The sequence below is a fragment of the Neophocaena asiaeorientalis genome, unplaced genomic scaffold (assembly GCF_003031525.2).
Source record: "Neophocaena asiaeorientalis asiaeorientalis breed wild unplaced genomic scaffold, Neophocaena_asiaeorientalis_V1.1 scaffold362, whole genome shotgun sequence".
Taxonomy (NCBI): domain Eukaryota; kingdom Metazoa; phylum Chordata; class Mammalia; order Artiodactyla; family Phocoenidae; genus Neophocaena; species Neophocaena asiaeorientalis.
Window position 1 is genome coordinate 3,313,290 of NW_020175700.1, and position 19,357 is coordinate 3,332,646.

Sequence of the window (19,357 nt, forward strand, 5' to 3'; positions counted from 1 at the left end):
ATTATAGGATTCAAAGCATTATTAGGGAAAATTGCAATCAACTAGAAGGCTGTTACCAGAGCTCTGGAAAGAAGGCCCAGGGTAGCCCAGGACGGTGGGGCAGGAAAGGAAGAAGAGGTTGGAGTGGGAATCTTTTCTGAGGACTTATGTAACAAACTACTGCATAACTCACTGGCTTAAAACCACAGCAGTTTATAGTTTCCCGGGATTCTGTGAGTCAGGAATCAGCAGGGCTCAGCGGGTGGTTCTTCTTGCCTCACTCCCATGTCTGATAATTCGGTGCTCCTCACCGTGACTGCTCTTCCCACATGCTCATCCAGACGTCCACCCCCAGCCTGTATACAGCTTAGCAGTTGAATTCCCAGAGCTCAGAAGCAGAAACTCTGAGGCCTTACTAAGGCTTATGCCTGAACTGTCTCTTCATCGCTTCTTCCGCCCTCTGTTGGTCAAAACAAGTCAGAAAGTAAGTCCGGATTCCATGCAGGATGGGAAATATTAGATTCCGGCTCCCAAAGGAAGGAATGCCAAAAGTTTGTGGTCATCTTTGACACAGCACACCACAGAAATCGATAATGCATTAGATGTGAGGAGTAAAAGAAAAAGGATCAAGGATGTACACACACTCAGATTTAACTGATATTAATATTAAGCCATTTTCACTTCAACAATTATTTTAAGAAGTAAAACATGACAAGAATAGTTAGAGCCCCCTTTGGAACTCTCCCTGGTAACTGCTCTTCATAAACCCCCAAAGGTAGCCATTATTCAAAGTTAGTATGGACGTTTTGCCATGTTTTATACCATTGTTAATTATGTCAGTGCCTATAAATACGTAGTATTGTTTCTGTCCCACCAGGCAGTCCCCTCTGGTCAACAGAAATTCTATAACATCACCTGCCTGGGTTAAGGAAGAAGCTTCATTGAGGGAGAGGAAATCACAAAGCCTGGGTCTGCAGGATGGGTTGCCTGTGGTCCCCAGTCTCTCATCCTCTCACAGGGAGGCTTGCCAGGGCATCTGCTGCATGGGAGTGGATTCCAGTCCAGCAGAGCATCCAGCACGGATCTCCACTCCCAGAGGCTAGCCTCTTCATGATGTGGCAGGGTGGGTGCTGGCTGCCTATAGGGGAATCACTTGGGGCTGTGGGATGTTATAGAACCTCCAGGCACTAGACCCATGGAAACTGAGCTTGGATGCCATCCCTTCATCCATCCAAGGGAGAGGTGGGCATCCCTCAGCTGGCTCATTGTCCAGGTTTGAGGAGTGGCAACCACAGTCACGTTTGGGCAGTCCTGCTCTTTTCAGAACAGTCTCCATATTTAAGATTTTAAAATAAATATTTTCATACTGTGCCAATCTTTTTGTAATTTAATTTTTTAATCAACACTAAGTTTGTACTGTATAAGAGCTTTATTTTCCAAGAAGCTGGATAAAACCTTTTACCTATAAAACCGTCTAGGCCTGGTGCTTTTTTATGGGTAGACTTTTACATTATTGATTCCATTTCATTAAAGACTGTAGGTTTATTTAAATTTTCCATTTCTTCTTGAGTTAATTTTGTGAATACATTTTTCTAGATAGTCACCCATTCAATCTAGATTTTCAAATGTATTAGCATAAAGTTCCTAGTGGCTTCAGGATTTAAAATATGTTTTTAGATGACATCATTTAGTTTTCATAGATACATCATATACTCGATATAAAATTCAAAAGTACAAAAGGGAATACAGTGAAAAGTATTCCCTCCCACTCTGGTCCCTAGTTTTCCAGTTTTCCTTTCTTCCAAAGAATCAGAGAAAATAGTTTCCTCTCTCTTTTTTTCCCTCAGAAATCAATTTCTCAGGCCTAGATTCAAAATGGCTTTTTTCTTTTCATAAATCTTTAGCCTAGGCAGAATTTTGAAATTGTTATGTTTTTATCTCAGTTTTTTTTCCATCTTTTATATTATGGAAAATTTTGAACGCATCATAAAAGTGAGAGAATACTGTAATGGACCTCTCTGTATCCATTGCCCCAACTTTAGCAATTATCACACATAGCCAATCTTGATCTTTTCATATTCCCTTCCATTTCTCTCTAGATTATTTAGAACCCAATTCCAAATGTCATATGTTAAGAAGTGTTTAAAAAAGTCCAACTCAGTACATTTTATATACATTTTTTAAAGTAAAAAATATGGGCTTAATAACATCAGATATCTAGTCAGCATTCTAATGCCCTTGATTGTCTCATAATTTATTTTTATCAATGGTTGACTTGAATCAGGTTTGTTACTGAGTCTCTTAATTTCTACCTTTCTCCCTCACTTCCTTTTTCCTTGCAATTTAATTGTTGATAAAACCACATTGCTTATCCTTTTTAGTTTCCCACAGTCTGGATTTTGGTGATTGCATCCAGTGTGGTGCTCCTCTGTGCTTCCATAGATCCAGAGGCTTGATTACATTCAGTAAGACTTGGCAAGAACACTAAATAACTAGTGTTGTGTATTTCCTATTGTTTCATCACAGGAGTCAAATGATGTCTAATTGTCTGTCTTTGCTGTTCAAATTTTTCAGTATTTTTGGTGTTGTCAGCATGATACTTCATCATAAAGGTTGTAATGGTTTTTCAGCTTTTCACCTAATGATTTTATCAGTCATCAATCATTGCTTTATATCAGTTATTTCTTTGGGGTTGTGAAGTGGTGATATTTTAAGTTTACCATTCTTTCTTCATCTAGCTGAAATCTATCTCTAAAGAAGGACTTCCTCCCATCAACTCTGTGGTACCTTGAGATACGGTTTGTATGTGAAAGTCAGGATGAATGAATCTTTCCCTTATTTTAATTATTTCATTTTCTGAAAATGGATCAATTCCCTAGCATCTTTCAAAGGTGACCGTTAAAGTGTGTCCTTTTAATATTATTACTCATTCATGGATTTTTACTTTTTTATTTCTGATGCTAAAATTATTCATCTTTTGCCAGCTGAAGCCCCTTTGGGTTGGTTTCTCTATCTTTTGACATGACCCCAGGAGTCTTTGATAACATCCTTGCTTTCTGATGTGACAAGATATTCCAGGCTCCTGTGGTCCAGTTCCTGTCCCAGACCTGCCATCTCTCATGATTTAATTCTCTAGTGTATATTTTTGTCTCCTTTCTCATTCCAGATATTGTCCGTACTTTTGCTACCCCCCACCCCCGTTTCTTATTTTTTTGATCAATCTGTCAATAAGATTGTTTCATGAGTCCTTTGAAAGAAGCAGCTTTGGGTTTTGTTGTTGCTTTTTTTAGTGTCTTTGCTTTCTATTTATTTTTTTCCAACGAAAGATCTCACATTTATTACTGAGCCAACCCACTAGCGCAGAAACATTGAAACAAAGAGGAAAATTATTTTCCCAATAAAACACATCCAGCTGTCCAAATAGTAGTGGTTTTCAGAGTGATATGGTTAAGATGCACATGACCTTGATACAGCAAAAATACGCGTGCCATTTCATGTGTGATTCCTTATAGACCTAGATTGGGTCTTCTCCAATGTCTTCTCTTGGAGTTGTACCTGATTTTATTACATTTTCATCTGAATCCACTGGAGAATAAGACGATTCTGCTTCTGTTTCTTGGCCAGGAATTGCTTGATCCTGAAAGTCTTGGGAGAGGACAGGGTGAGGAACAGAGTTAACCACACACACCAAGATGGCGGACAAAAACTCTGGTTTCTATTTAATTAATTTTTTTTTTTTTTTTGGCTGTGCCATGTCTTAGTTGCAGGATGTGGGATCTTCCTTGCCACCTGGGGGATCTTTGTTGTGGCATACGGGCTCCTAGTTGCGGCATGCGGGATCTAGTTCCCTGACCAGGGATGGAACCCGGGCCCCATACATTGGGAACGCGGAGTCTTTTTTTTTTTTTTAAGTTTAACATTGGAGTGGTTTATTATATTAGAAAGCTTCTGTAAGTCTCAGAACGTTAATTCTTTTTTTTTTTAGCATCTTTATTGGAGTATAATTGCTTTACAATGTTGTGTTAGTTTCTGCTGTATAACAAATTGAATCAACTATATGTATACATATATCTCCATACCCCCTCCCTCTTGTGTCTCCCTCCCACCCTCCCTATTCCACCCCTCTAGGTGGTCACAAAGCACGGAGCTGATCTCCCTGTGCTATGTGGCTGCTTCCCACTAGTTATATATTATACATTTGGTAGTGTATATATGTCAATGCCACTCTCTCACTTTGTCCCAGCTTACCCTTCCCCCTCCGCATGTCCTCAAGTCCATTCTCTACATCATCATCTTTATTCCTGTCCTGACCCTAGGTTCTTCAGAACCTTTTTTTTTTTTTTTAGATTCCATATATATGCGTTACCATACGGTATTTGTCTCTCTCTTTCTGACTTCACTCTGTATGACAGACTCTAGGTCTATCCACCTCATTACAAATAGCTCAATGTTGTTTCTTTTTATGGCTGAGTAATATTCCATTGTATATATATGCCACATCTTCTTTATCCATGCATCTGTCAATGGACCCTTAGGTTGCTTCCATATCCTGGCTATTGTAAATAGTGCTGCAGTGAACATTATGGTACATGACTCTTTTTGAATTATGGTTTTCTCAAGGTATATGCCCAGGAGTGGGATTTCAGGGTCATATGGTAGTTCTATTTTTAGTTTTTTAAGGAACCTCCATACTGTTCTCCATAGTGGCTATATCAATTTACATTCCCACCAACAGTGCAAGAGGGTTCCCTTTTCTCCACACCCTCTCCAGGGAGCGCAGAGTCTTAACCACTGGACCACCAGGGAAGCCCCTCTATTTAATTAATTTTTGCTTTTATCTTTATTTTCTTCTTTTTCCTAAATTCACTCCTCCCCTCTTCAACTTCTTGAGTAGTATGCTCTAACTTCTGAGGACCCATCTTTTTTTCAACTTGAGAATGTTTCTTATTTATTTGAGTACATGGTTCTGGAATTCTTATTAGACACGTTTTGAAAAACATCAAGGATCATCTTCCATGTCTCTTTAATTTTTTTGTCTGTACTTTAACTTCTTTGTGTCTTGCTGCTGCACCCTCTGCTTGGTTTTCCACGTTGCTGATTTGTCCTCTAGCTCTCTCCATTATGCTCTGCCACCCACTTACTGTGTTTTACAGATCAACTCTTTTGTTTTAATCTCCTAGCTTTTCAGTCAATTCTTGTGTATGGATGCTGCGTCCTCTTGTATCTCTCCAAGACGTCAGTCATATTTATTCTGGGGTCTTGTTCTTGCTTTACTAACACTGGTACTAGATGGAGATGGGACCCCGAGATTCTGGAAAGCCAGAACCCGATATCCTGCTTAGGGGAGCTCAGGCACTGATTCAGTCTTTTCCTCCCAGATGAGGGTAGTGGTTGCTGATAGCAAGTTAATCATCAACCAAAGAGTCCAGAGTTTGTCCATACTCCCTTATCTCGGTGACTGGGTTATTTGTGTAGGTTTTCCCACTGAGCAGTAATGTAAGGGTGCAGCAAGAGATACAGGCTCTCAGATCTGGCAAGACCCTACCTTGCCTAAGCATTGTCACTGTCAACTGCTCACTTCCCCTTGGGGACTCTGAGGCCCAAGGGGGAACTGCGGTGGGATATGCCTCATCCTCTCCTGCCCTGGGGGGTCAACATGCTCCCAGTGGCACTGGGTCCTTGGCTAAATAAGCAGAGAACTCAATTTAGCTTTACTTTCTGTGTGTAGGGATGAGGGTGGGGCGGGGTCTCTTCCTGCCCTGCTTGCAGGCTCTGTTATCGGAATTGGGTGCTTCTCCTTTATGGCATTCATCTTCCTCAAATGTTTGTGGGTACATGGTTGGATGTTGATCTTTGTGTTTGGGATTCCCCATAGCTGTCTGTGAACGCAGTTTTGGTCAACGCAGCCTGCAGATGGGGGGCAGGGAGACTGCAGTGGACTGTCCTGGGGGTGCACCCAGAGTATGTCTTCTGGGTGGGGGGCTCCACGAGCTGCCTGAGTGTCACCCACCACCTAAAGTTCCACACTTCCTCTCTAGTGCACAGGGGGCAGAAACCTCTTCCCCCCACTGCCTGGCGCAGGCTGGAGACAGGCTTACTGTGAGTTTTCCCTCCGAGCAGTCCCCCTGCTGGTGGCTCTAGGGGTCTTGCTTCCCATATGCTCTCCAGGCAGCCTTGGAGCACTCCTGAACCTTGCCTACCTCATGCACGATGGTTTCTGGACCTATTAGGTCTCCTTCTTGTTTTCTGTGTTCACATGGCATTTTGAGTTTGGTGTGTATATATATATATGTATACACACACACATATATATATGTGTATACACACACACACACACACACATATATATATATATATACATATAAAACTTTTAAGGACTTGGGGCAGGAGGTTGTGGCTACAGCCAGGGCTCAGTCTCCTGTCTGGATCCTATCTCAGCCTGCTGTCTGGATCCTATCTCCCAGCATCTCCTTGGCATCTCTGAGGTGTGCAATTTGCAGGAGAAACTGAGTGATGGTGTCAAGGATGTGGACTTTGCAGTCGGAAGGAGCTGGGTTCAAATCCTGGTCCCTCTGCACCCCAGTCCTCATCTGTAACACAGAAATGGTTAGAATCTGTTTGCAGAATGCTTAGCACCATGCGAAGTGTGCATGCTTGGTAGTTACTCAGTAAATTATGTAGCCTCACCTGGACTCTAGTTCTGTTAACTGAAACTGATAATAATATTACACTGATAAAAATGAAGAGGTCCTTAAAAATGGGAGGGCTTTGATTTTATTGGGCTTGAAGCCATAGAAAGCATGGAATTTACAACGTGTCCAGTCCTCATTTTCGAATGTCTATCACTGAAATGTGATGACCCCTAATCTAATCATCAAAATTGTTTTAATTAAAACTGTCTAAATTTTAATTGAAAATGTTTTCATTAAAGTCAAAATCTTTCCTTGCCTTACCTTCAGAATGCTTTTTTGGACCAGATTAACAAAATCTGTTTGTTTCCTACTAAAGCTTGAAGTTCTAATATTCATGAGTATCTTTTAAATGTTCAGCTGAAAACTGTCCATAAGGAGTGCCTTGAACTCATCGAGAAATAGTGACGGCTGAGTCAGGTTTCGGTGGGCAAAGGGCCGCAGTAGCAGAACCCAGGCATTCTTGGGATGTTTGCGGTTTCTGAGGAATCATGGAGCTTCTTGCTTTAATGATCAGAATATCACTCATAAAAACAAAGGACCATATTGTTGTCTGGCCAGGGTTTGTATTAACTGAAGAAGTTTGTACTATGTGAGTGGGCATTTCCATAGAGGAAAATAGCTGTGAATGTGGCAATCACAGAGCAGTCTGGTCCAACTCAGCCACAGGCTACAAACCCAGCCGCAGAGGAGTGCGGCACCCAGGAATGTAAACTCTTGCTCAGACTGAAGATCTTCTCTGCGTTTTTGTCTCAGGGCAAAGGGGTGAGGCTGCAGGCGTTCGCTTCTGTTAAGCATTATCCTTTATGCAGATACATTTGTGGTGTTTGCTTTTAACTTTTCAGCGGCCACGTTGTAATCACCCAAGGGCTTCCCTTCAAATCTACGAGTTAAATACATCAACTCATAACTCTGCGAGCTGCAGAGGACCCCTGATCCTGGCTTGTTGCTTTTTTTGGTTTGCCTGCTTTGGGATTTAGAAGGCAGATGGCAGTCCCTGTTTTGAGGCAAATCAGCTGGAGTCAATTTTTGTTGTTTGAACTCGAGGGTGTGTATCTCTGCCTGAAGACATGCCCAGGAAAAGGCAGAGCAAATGACTTCATGTATTTTTCCTTGCCAAGATCTTAAAACTTTAGTTGTTTGAATATAGTCACACAGCTCAAAAACCATTCTTTGATTTTTACATCCTTACAGAATGTCTTTATGTGTATACAAGCAAAACAAATATAGATTCTTATTTTCCCTCTTTTATACAATGTATAGCTGATCACACACACCGTTCTGTACCTTGCCTGTTTCTTTCACACATTCGTGCTATCATCATCATCATAATCATTCTTTTGACAAATGCACAGAATTCTATTGTGTTGTACCTCATTTTATGTAAGCAGTCTCCTTTACTGGACATTTGGGCTATTCTTAATATTTTGTTATAACAAAAAATGCTGTGATGTCTTTTCACATGTATACAAGCATATCTACGCAATAAATTCTCAAAGTGATGGGTCAAAGGACATATGCTTCTAAAAATCTGCCAGATAGTGCCAAATCACCCTCCATGGGAGTTTTTCCTGTTTACCTCCATCCTCCACAATGTATGTGCTTGCCTGTTTCCCTATAGGCCTGACAACAGTGTTTGTTATCAAATTTTTGGTTTTTCCTAATCTGATGTGTGAAAAATGGTGTCTCAGTATAGTTTTAATATGCATTTCTCTTATGATAAGTGAGGCTTAGCATGTTTTAGTGTGTGTAGGAGCTGGTTATATTTACTTTTTTTGAACTCTCTCTTCATATCTTTTGCTTATCAACCTCTAGGACTTCATTGATCCTTCCTTATCTTTCCTAGGAGCTCTTCGCATTGACATTGTATCTAGTGGGTAACTAGATGCCCTATCCAGATCAATTTACAAGCCCAGAAGAACTGAAATGAGAACTTTGAATGTCCAAGGGGTTATAAGTAGAAATGTTTTGCTTTTTTCTTAATTATTGAATTAATATAAATTAAATGTACACTGTCTAGGAGAAATCATGATAAATATACAGGATCGTATGAAGGAAACTTTAAGAATATTTAAGTAAATCTGATAAGGGGTAAATATCCAAAATATATAAAGAACTCATACAACTCACTATAAAAAAAAAAAAACCTGATTAAAAAATGGGCAGAGGACCTGAATAGGCATTTTTCCAAAGAAAACATACAGATAGCTAACAGGCACATGAAAAGATGCTCAACATCACTAATCATCAGGGAAATGCAAATCAAAACCACGATGAGATACTACCTTATACCTCTCAGAATGGCTATCATCAAAATGTCTACAAATAACAAATATTGGCAAGGATGTGGAGGAAAGGGAACACTTGTGCACTGTTGGTGAGAATGTAAATTGGTGCAAACACTATGGAAAACAGTATACAGGTTCCTCAAAAAATTAAAAATAGAACTACTATATGATCCATTCATTCCACTCCTGGGTTCATATCCAAAGAAAATGAAAACATTAATTCAAAAAGATATATGCAAAAAAAAAAAAAAAAAGATATATGCACCCCAATGTTCACAGTAGCATTATTTACAATAGCCAAGATATGAAAGCAGCTTAAGTGTCCATCAATAGATGAATGGATAAAGAAGATGTGGTATATATGTACAATGGAATATTACTCACCCATAAAAAAAGAACGAAATTTTGCAATTTACAACAACATGGATGGACCTGGAGGGTATTATGCTAAGTGAAATAAGTCAGAGAAAGACAAATACTGTATGTTTTCACTTATATGTAGAATCTAAAAAAATAAAACAAACAAGTGAATATAAGAAGATAGAAACAGACTCATAGCTACAGAGAACAAGCTAGTGGTTACCAGAGGGGAGGGTGTGGGGGGAGACAAGATCAAGGAAGGGGAGGAAGAAGTATGAACTACTAGGTATAAAATAAATAAGATACAAGAGTGTAATGTACAGCACAGGGAATATAACCAATATTTTATAATAACTTTAAATGGAGTATAATCTATAAAAATATCGAATCACTATTATTGTACACCTGAAACTAATATAATATTGTAAGTCAACTGTAATTCAATTTTAAAAATGACAAATAGTCCTCTTGTATAGGAAGACAACATTGTAAATATGTCAATTCTCTACATGTTGATTTTATAATTCAGTGCACTTGCAGTTAAAATACAAACAGGATTTCTTTTTAGAACATGAACAAAGAATAATAAATTCTACCTAGAAAAATAAGCATATAAGAATAGCCAAGAAGATTCAAATGAGGAGGAGGTCAGTTGAGAGGAGGGCAGAGTAGTTCCATCATATGTTAGAATTATTACAATGCCATAGTAATGAAATGTGTTGGAGAGTAGAAAGGGAAAGGACAGGGAAAGCAATGGGACAGAGTAGCAACTCAAAAATAAGCCAAAATGGGACTTCCCTGGCGGTCCAGTTGTTAAGACTTCACCTTCCAATGCAGGTTTGATCCCCGGTTGGGGAGCTAAGATCCCACATGCCTCGCGGCCAAAAAAAAAAAATAGGTCCAAATGCACATTGCTTTTGCTTTACTATTTAGGATTTCAAATTAGTCCAGAAAAGAAAGTTTACTTGGCAATAGGACAAAAATAACATATTGCTTTCTCACTTCCACACCAAAATCAATTTCAGATGAATCAAATATTTAAACATAAAAATGAGCACCATTAAAAGTCTATGAAAATGATAAATTAAAATAATTTTGGAGGGAGAGGGACTTTTTCCTAAGCACAGCACAAAACCCAGATATCATAAAGGAGAAGATTAATACAATGATTACATAACAGTTAGAACTATTCTGTAGAAAAGCCTCTCAAGTGACAACCAACAAATAGGTAAAAACCATCTTCAACATATACCACAAAGAGCACCGGCAAATCAATGATAGAAAGAATATTCCAATTTTCAAATGAACCAAAAAATAGAGAGTTTAGTTCATTGAAAAAGATAGATGATGGGTAAATATGAAAATATGCTGAATGTCATTCATATGGAAAGAAATGAAAACCAGAACCAATTATGAGATATGTTATTTTGCTTATCAGATTGGAAACAATCAGGAAGTTTGATATTATTTAAGGCAGCAAAGATATAACTTATGCTGTTTTTCATATTTTATTTTAAACTAATATTGAGTTGATAATTAAGTAAGGATATAATTGATGCAACTTTTGGAAAAGCAAATTGGCAATCTTTATAAAAATCAAGGCTGACTATATCCTCTGCTCCTTCCACTGCTAGGAATTTAACCTGGAGATACAGTTCAGGTGAGAAATGCACATGTAGGGATGTTCAGCACAGCAGTGAAGGGGGATTACACAGAACTAGACATGCCCTAAATGTCCATCAATGAGGACAAAAGGCTACCATGAAAACAGGTATGATGGATCTCCATGTGCCGACACAGAACTTTTAAGTGAGGGAAGCAAGTTGTAGAACATAATCATAGTATATTCCATTTGTTAAAAAAGAAGAAGAGTAGAAATGAATATATATGTGAGATTCAGGGAAATCACTCATAACCTCTGTATTCCAAGGAAACTCCAGCCTGGAATCTTAAAACAAAATCAAAAAGAAGTTTAAATCTTTACTGAAGTTTCTCAACAGGACATCCACAGGGAATTCCATTTAAAGCATACAGCTAAGCCTCTGAACTCCTTTGCCCAGATCTTTCCCAGAAGTTCACAGAATGCAGTCTCTATCCTCAATCTCTAATCTTGTATTCTCAAGAGACCTCCAGGTATTTCCCCCAAAGCCAACCTGTCTTGTCTTGGTGAGTGTATGTCTGTCTGTCTGCCCTGCTTCTGCTCTTTCCAGTGCAGACACCTCAGCAGCCTGCGCTGCCCGCTCTGCACCAGAAAAGTGCACTCTGCCTAGGAGAATGAGGAGATAGAGGCAGGACACCTCCTTGCAGGTTTTCTCCTCACCATCAGTACTTAAGGATGCATGGAGATTATGGACGGGCATGGGGAGAATCCTTGGCAGTTACCCATAAGTACAGGGCGTGGGCCTCTCCCACTTTCAGGAACCACAAGTGCTGCACTTGTTCTTCTACACTGTGCCAGAGCTGCCACTTTGGGGCATAACTCAGGCTCCTCATTTGCCCTCAGCTGAGCCTCTGCCTTCCCAGCTCTAGGATGGGGTGAGCAGACCCAGCACACAGGGTCACTGGGGGCTGGGATGTTGTGTGTCCCACCCAGGGGGGAGGTAATGGGAGCTGCCCTGAGAACCACAAAACAGTAGGAGATGACGCCCCAGTATATAGAACTTTCTCTTTCCTTCTTACCTTTGCATAGGACTCTGATTACAGAAGTCCCATAGTTTCTGTAGCCAGTTCTCTATAGATGGACATCTAGATTGTTTCCCCTGCAATAATGATGCAATAAATAATCTTGTGTAGACATCATTTTGCATTTTTGCTGTTGTATCTTTGGCATAAATGTCTAAAATACAGAGTGTTGGGCTGAGGGAAAATGCAGATGTAATTTTGCTAGGTATTGGTAATTCCCCTCCATGGAGGCTGTGCAATTTTGTATTCCCTCCAGCAATGTAAGAGCATGCTTCTTTCATCATATTAACCCTTTGTCTGTAATATAGGGTTTTCTTTTCTAATTGGTCATTCTAATTTTCCTTTCGTATTTGTCCTTTTATCTAGTTTGTGTGTTTTAGGACACATAGAGTTTTGTGGAGATTTTTCTTTATGTGTTTAAATTGTGTTTGTCCATAAAACAAGACTCAATAAATTTAAAAGGATTGAAATAAAACAAAATATGTTCTCTGACCACAGTGGTATAAAATTAGAAATCAATAACAGAAGGAAATTTGGGAAATTCACAACATGCTCCTAAATAACCAGTGAGTTAAAGAAGAAATCACAAGGGAAATTAGAGCACACATTGATATGAATGAAAACAAAACACAACATGCTAAAACTTAGAGGATGCAGGTAAAGCAGTGCTTAGAAGGAAATTTATAGCTATACCCACTTTTATTAAAAAAGAAGATCTCAAATCAATATCCTAACCTTCCATTTTAAGAAACTAGAAAAGAAGGAACAGATTAAACCCACAGCAAGCAGAGGGAAGAACAAAGATTAGAGCAGAAATAAATGAAATAGAGACTAGAAAAACAATAGAGAAAAATCAGAGAAACCTACCAAAAGTTGGTTCTTTGAAAAAAATATTTACAAATTTTCACTTAGAATGACCAAGAAAAATAAGCGACAAGGCTCAGATTACTAAGATCAGGAATGAAAAGGGGACATCACTGTCAACTGTTCATAAATAAAAAATAATTATAAGAGAATACTATGGACAGTTGTACACCAACAAATTCAGTACCTTAAATGAGGTGGATAAATCCTTAGAAAGACACAAACTACCTAAACTGACTCAAGAAAGGATAGGAAATCTGTACAGACTTATAACAAGTAGAGAGATTGAATTAATAATTTTAAAAATGCCCCACAAAGAAAAGCCAGGCCCAAATGACTTCACTGGTGAATTTTATCAAGCATTTAAAGAAGAATTGGTGAAAAGGAAAATCCAGAAGGGCCTGAAGGTGTCCTTCTCTTTTACCAGGAGAATTCTGTGCCCTGTGGCCATCCTGAATGATATTGCAGATGGGCAAGATTAGAGTGAACCCCTCACTGACACACAGAGAGCTCTGGAAGCCCAGTGAGTTGAATCCAAGAAGTTGTTAATGAGCACCTACTATGTGCATGGCACAGTGCTAGGGACACACGATGCTGACTGAGTATCTGCAGGCCCAGCTTGCCGGCACCACCAAGCAGAAAGGAGGCAGGCAGATCCTCACAACAGGGGTGGTCCCAGTCAGGCCAGGTGCAGACAGAGGGAGGAGAAAGAAGCCCATGGGAAGGGCCCCAGGGCTCCCTGGAGGGTAGCATCCATACTGGGCCTGGAAGCAGGGAAGGGGTGGGGCTCCTTCCAGGAGGGAGAGACACAGAGTGAAGGCTGAGGGAGCCTGAGGTCCACAGAGAAAGTGGGGGTGCAGTGTCAGTTCCTCACAGTTGCCTGGAGTTGGGGGGAAGGGGACAGGCATCATGGAAATAACCCCCATTTGTGTGTCGGTGCTTTTATTTTGGGGAGCGTGCATTTTTCAGTACTGTTATATGTGTCATTTTTTGTTTGGGGATTTTGTTTTCGTTTTTGTTTTTCACAAGAAGATGACAAGATTCAGACATCTCAAATACTTGCCAAGACCATGCAGCTGTTGAGCAATAGACTGGGACTTGAACCCAAGTCTTCTCATTTTAGTACAGTTCTATTTCTGTTGCCACGTGTGTTAACATGGTTCACAGTTCTCAGTAAGAGACACTACTGGAAAAATCTTGGTGCCTCATCCTAAATTTCCCTCTGAATTGAGATATTTTCTTCTTTCCTTGTGTCCATCTTTGCCCAGAGGAATTTGGATTTAGTTAGAAATTTCACGTTGTTAATCTGAAAGGTGTATTTTAAAAAACTATTTTTCCATTATAGCAGTAACAGAGAAATAACTGGAAAATAGAGGAAATGGGGAAAAGATAACCTCAAATTCCATCACATGAGAAAAGCCAAAGTTAGCATCTGGGGTCTTTCCTTCCGGTCAGTTTCCTGTGTTGTGGGGTCCCTCCATGTGCTCGATGTGATAAGCATTTTAATGCATTTCATAATTGACAAAACCACCATTCTTTGCTATACTAAACCATGCAGAAATCAGCATCTTTATGCATGTTTCCTTTTGTTTTCCTGCATAGTGCTTTTTTAAAATAAATTTATTTATTTTATTTATTTATTTTTAGCTGTGTTGGGTCTTCATTGCTGCGCATGAGCTTTTGCTAGTTGCGGCGAGCAGGGGCTTCCCTTGTTGCGGAGCACAGGCTCTAGGCGTGTGGGCTTCAGTAGTTGCAGCACGCAGGCTCAGTAGTTGTGGCTCGCGGGCTCTAGAGCGCAGGCTCAGTAGTTGTGGCGCACGGGCTTAGTTCCTCTGCGGCATGTGGGATCTTCCCAGACCAGGGCTCGAACCCGTCCGTGTCCCCTGCATTGGCAGGTGGATTCTTAACCACTGCACCACCAGGGAAGTCCCTGCATAGTGCTTTTTAAATGTATAGAATTATTCCCTTAGTCACTTCCCTGGAAGCAGGATTGCAGTGACAGAGGTTGGCCCAGCCCTCAGTGGGCCCAGCCCACAATCACCTCCCCAGAGATCAGAGTATGACTATTTCTTTTTATATCTTCAGATTGCACCTTTTTATATTATGTGAGTATTAAATAAAGGAACTGTCTTACTTCTGTGATTTTTGTTTCCTCAGAAGGATGGTTCATCTTTCTTGACCAGGTCAGTGTCTGTTGACCATCCCAAGTTTCTTGAGCGTGGCATTTGTTGTAGATGTTTAAAAGTAAAATCTGGACTTCCCTGGTGGTCCAGTGGTTAAGACTCCGCACTTCCACTGCAGGGGGCACGGCTTTGATCCCTGGTCGGGGAACTAAGATACCACATGCCGCACGTCACAGGCAAAATAAATAAATTAATAAAAATTTAAAACCCAGTCTTCTTTAAAAAAAAAAAAGTAAGATCTGGGATAAACAACAAGGTCCTACTGTATAGCACAGGGAACTATATTCAATATCCTGTGATAAACCATAATGGAAAAGAATTTTTAAAAAGAATGTGTGTATATATATGTATAACTGAATCACTTTGCTATACAGCAGAAATTAACACAACATTGTAAATCAACCATACTTCAATTACAAAAAAAAAAGTAAAATCTGGGAAGAATACAGCTTCACACTCTAGCTCTTCCTGCCTGTCTCATCAAGGTGTGTCCTCAGGCTCTAGCTCAGCACATAGTAAGTATTGTTTATAAAATGAATGAGCAATAAATAAATGAATTTTTGGGAGAGGAACTAAGTGTTGGAAAGAATTCATCTTTGTAGCTCTATTTCTGTGTCTCTCTTCCACTGCTACTGAATTCATGGAGGATCTGGTTTTTCCATCTAATGAGACAGAATCATCTCACCTTTTAGTTCCTACATGTTTGCCAAGGACATTACATTCTGAATAATTGCCCCATGTTTGGTTGGGCACACCCAGCCTGGGAAGTAAGGGGTTGGACTTTGACGACAGGTGCCCAGGGTTCAAGTCCCAGCTCTGCTGTTAGGAGCTGGGTCGAGGCACTTTCACCAATCACCTGGAGCACTGGTCATCTGGTGGAAAGTGGTGATGAGAACCCCTGCCATGCATGGGTGTTGGGAGGAAGGCAGATGTATGCAGGGCGTTTCTTATAGCATCTGGCAGTACTCAATAAATGGTACCAATTACTGATATACTAAATGTTATCATAGACCATTTTATTTTCTCTTTTAAAGTCCATGACACCTTTGCCAGTTATTGTCTGGGAAATTTTCTTGTTCTCTTTATTTCCAGAGCAACTGAGTCAAGACTTGGTATACCCAAGAGTTGCTTTAGCTTGAATAATACCATCAAAGAACTAGTTCATTAAGTCAGACTGAAAGTAGTCAACTTCGTGCTGGATACACTTCATCGTTTTCTTTTTCTTAATTTCAAAATCAATACAAACTGATGAGAAAAAGGGAAAGATATTGGCAAACACAGAAAAACACAAATAGAAAAAAATCTCTGATCATTTCACCTGCTGCTATCATGTACTTGTGTTCCTCAGCTTTTCTTTCTAAACAGAGAGAAACAGACTAAATTTTTGTAAACAAAAATAATAGACTATACTCATTAGAAATCTTCTTTTTTCCCAAAATAAATTCTTTCACTTTGCGTATTTTCAAATGACGTCAACCAATCTTCTGTGTTATATATTTTTTCCATTTTTCACTGTCTGTTCCATATTCTATTCTTTTAGCTTAATATTGTATAAGTCTTTTCTGTACTTTTCCTTAGTCTCCATTATCATCAGTTTTAATGGCTGCATGGTAGCTCCTCATTTTGAAGTATCTTGAGGTTCTACTATTTTCGTCGGCTCAGGCTGCTATAAAATTGCCACACACCGGGTGCCTTAAACAACAGCCATTTATTTCTCACGTCGGAGGCTGGGAAGTCCAGGGTGAGGTACTGGCTGATTCTGTTCTTGGTAAGGACCCACTTCCTGGTTGTGGATGGCCATCTTCTCATCGTGTCCTCATGTGGGACAGAGAAGTAAGGTCTCTGTCTCTTCTGGGAGGGCATTAATCCCATCATGGCAGCTCCACCTTCATAAGCCAGTCACTTCCTGGAGACCCACCTCCTAATACCATCATACTGGGGATTGTGGTTAACATGAAATTTAGGGGGACAAAACATGCAGTCTATCTCAAGTATTAAACTGGAAAGAAGAGAGACACAGATGTAGAAAATGGACGTATGGATACAAGGCGGGGGAAAGGGGGGTTGATGAATTGGGAGATTGGGATTGACATATATACACTACTATATATAAAATAGATAGCTAATGAGTGCGTAATGTATAGCACAGGGAACTCTACTCAATGCTCTGTGGTGACCTAAATGGGAAGGAAATCCAAAAAAGAGGGCATGTATACACTTAGCTGATTCACTTTGCTGTACAGCAGAAACTAACTCAACATTGCAAAGCAACTATACTCCAATAAAAATTAAAAAAAAAAAAGAATGTATAGGGGAATTCCCTGGTGGTCCAGTGGTTAGGACTCAGTGCTTCCACTGAAGGGGGCACAGGTTCGATCCCTAATTAAGGAATGTTTCCTATGGGAAAAAATAATAAACTGGAAAGAAGAGTCGTAGGATTTCTATGGGCTCTAGGGTCACAAAGACTTGCTGCTGTCACTCTTGCCCCTGCTCCTTGCCGGCCTGTCACTGTGAAGTGGCTTCATCTTGGCCTCCATCATCTGTAAAATGACAGCCATGACACCTACTCATAGTGTTGCTATTGATATCGACCAGGGTTCTTGGCCTTCCTTGATCAATAGAAATTGATCAGAGGCCAGACAAGAAATTCAGCAAGACTTTATTGGGACCTCTGATGCAGCAGTGGGGAGCAAGAACAAACAAGAGTTTCCCTTTCTTGCTCTGCTCCCTGGGAGGGGTGGCGAGCTGGTCCCTTATATGGGGTGAGGGTAGGGGTATGTCCAGGGGTTCAACAGGAGGGGTGGCTTAGGTGTTTTGCCCACCTCTTTGGTAGTATTGTGTGCAAGGGGCATGCGCAGTACCCTGCTTTTGCTCCCTGCTCCTCAGAAGTGGCAGTTAGCTTTTTTGGTCTTTTTGTATCTTTTTGTCCATAATTTGCCCCAAGTACACATGCACACAGTTATTTTTAGTCCCTTATAGTTTCTTTGTATTTTGTAACTCCAGAAGACATATGTCCAGGTGCAAGCATTGCAGCACTACAGCAAAGGGTCCCAGTCCCAGCCTGTCTCAGTAAGCCTTCCCACATTGACAAGTGTACAGTTTTCACCACACTCTGGCCAGCAATGAATATTAGAGCTCATTAAATTTTTCACTGTGTCAGGTGGACATAACATGGAATCTTAATAATTAATTGTATGTTTTGTTTCTAAAGAAAACTGCACTTTTATGTGTGATTTCCCTCTGCACAACCTGCTCATAGGTATAACCCCCCATGCCCCTTTTATTAACAAAAATTCATTTCCAGTGATTTGGTGAGAATATCCACAGAGAAGTTTTACATCTGTGCTGGGAGGCTTTGCTGGTATGAGAAACGCTCAGCCTGCGTGGCTGGAGCTCTGCTCTACGTGAGCCGTGAGCCAGGCCCCTGGTGAATGCCACTGCTGTCTTTGCTTTCTTTTCTGATGCTGGGTCTGATGGCCCAGCTTGATGGGGCTGAGCACCAGCCATCTGGAGTCAGTGAGGAATTACTGCTGAGAGTCACCCTGGGGTCATGTCGCCCTCTACACCCCCCCAACCTCTGCCTCTTCCCCGAAGAAATAAAGGGTTGGATTTCACCGTAATGTGACCCAGAGATGAAAACTGCTGCTGAGGCTAAACCCCTAGAGTGACAGCTGGCAAAGAAAGAAGCATCCTTCTTGCTGGAGGCCGGTAAGCCCAGGGCAACAGTGGGTGAGCCACTGCAGTGCCAGGAGGGCGTCACCTCTGGGGAGGGACAGCCCCCAACCCCCGGGTTTGGCCACACAGGGACTCGATGAAGGATGGCACAGGAAGGTCATTAAACAATTATGACCAGGTCAGTAGCATCCTAAAGTTTACTCTTGTTTATTCTGCAGTGAACTCTGGGTTGTTAGATATATGTTTACCTTTTGCTACTCTATTGATGGAGGTAAATGTAATTTTTAAAAAAGTATATATTCAAGTAAAACGTTAGTGTCTTTTCCGGGATGTACAGAGGATGCCACAGATTTCGAATCAAGAGAGAGCATTTGCCTTCTGTCATGCATGCGTTCTTTGACGGGGACGAGAGAATTAAATGTATAATATATATACGTAAGAGACCAACATTTAGAACTGTTAGAATTAAAGTCACTTTCATATTACCTCTCCATTGTCCTAGACTCACAGGAAAAAAGCAGTAGAGAGAGAATTTTATTCTGATTATTGGGTTGGGAGGGATGAGTTAACAAATACTGTTCTAGAAGAAAAGGGAAGAATGTCTCCTTAGGATATAAGGACAGAACAGACTCAGAAT

The 19,357-nt window shown here is 40.5% G+C and overlaps 1 protein-coding gene and 1 pseudogene across 3 annotated transcripts in view; one reads left to right on the plus strand and one right to left on the minus strand.

The window, feature by feature from the left end:
• LRRK1 (leucine rich repeat kinase 1) overlaps positions 1–19,357 on the plus strand; it is a 120,318-nt gene that overhangs the window by 14,691 nt on the left and 86,270 nt on the right. The gene's annotated exons all lie outside the window — the stretch shown is intronic.
• Positions 3,486–6,184, minus strand: LOC112390974 (60S ribosomal protein L39-like; annotated as a pseudogene).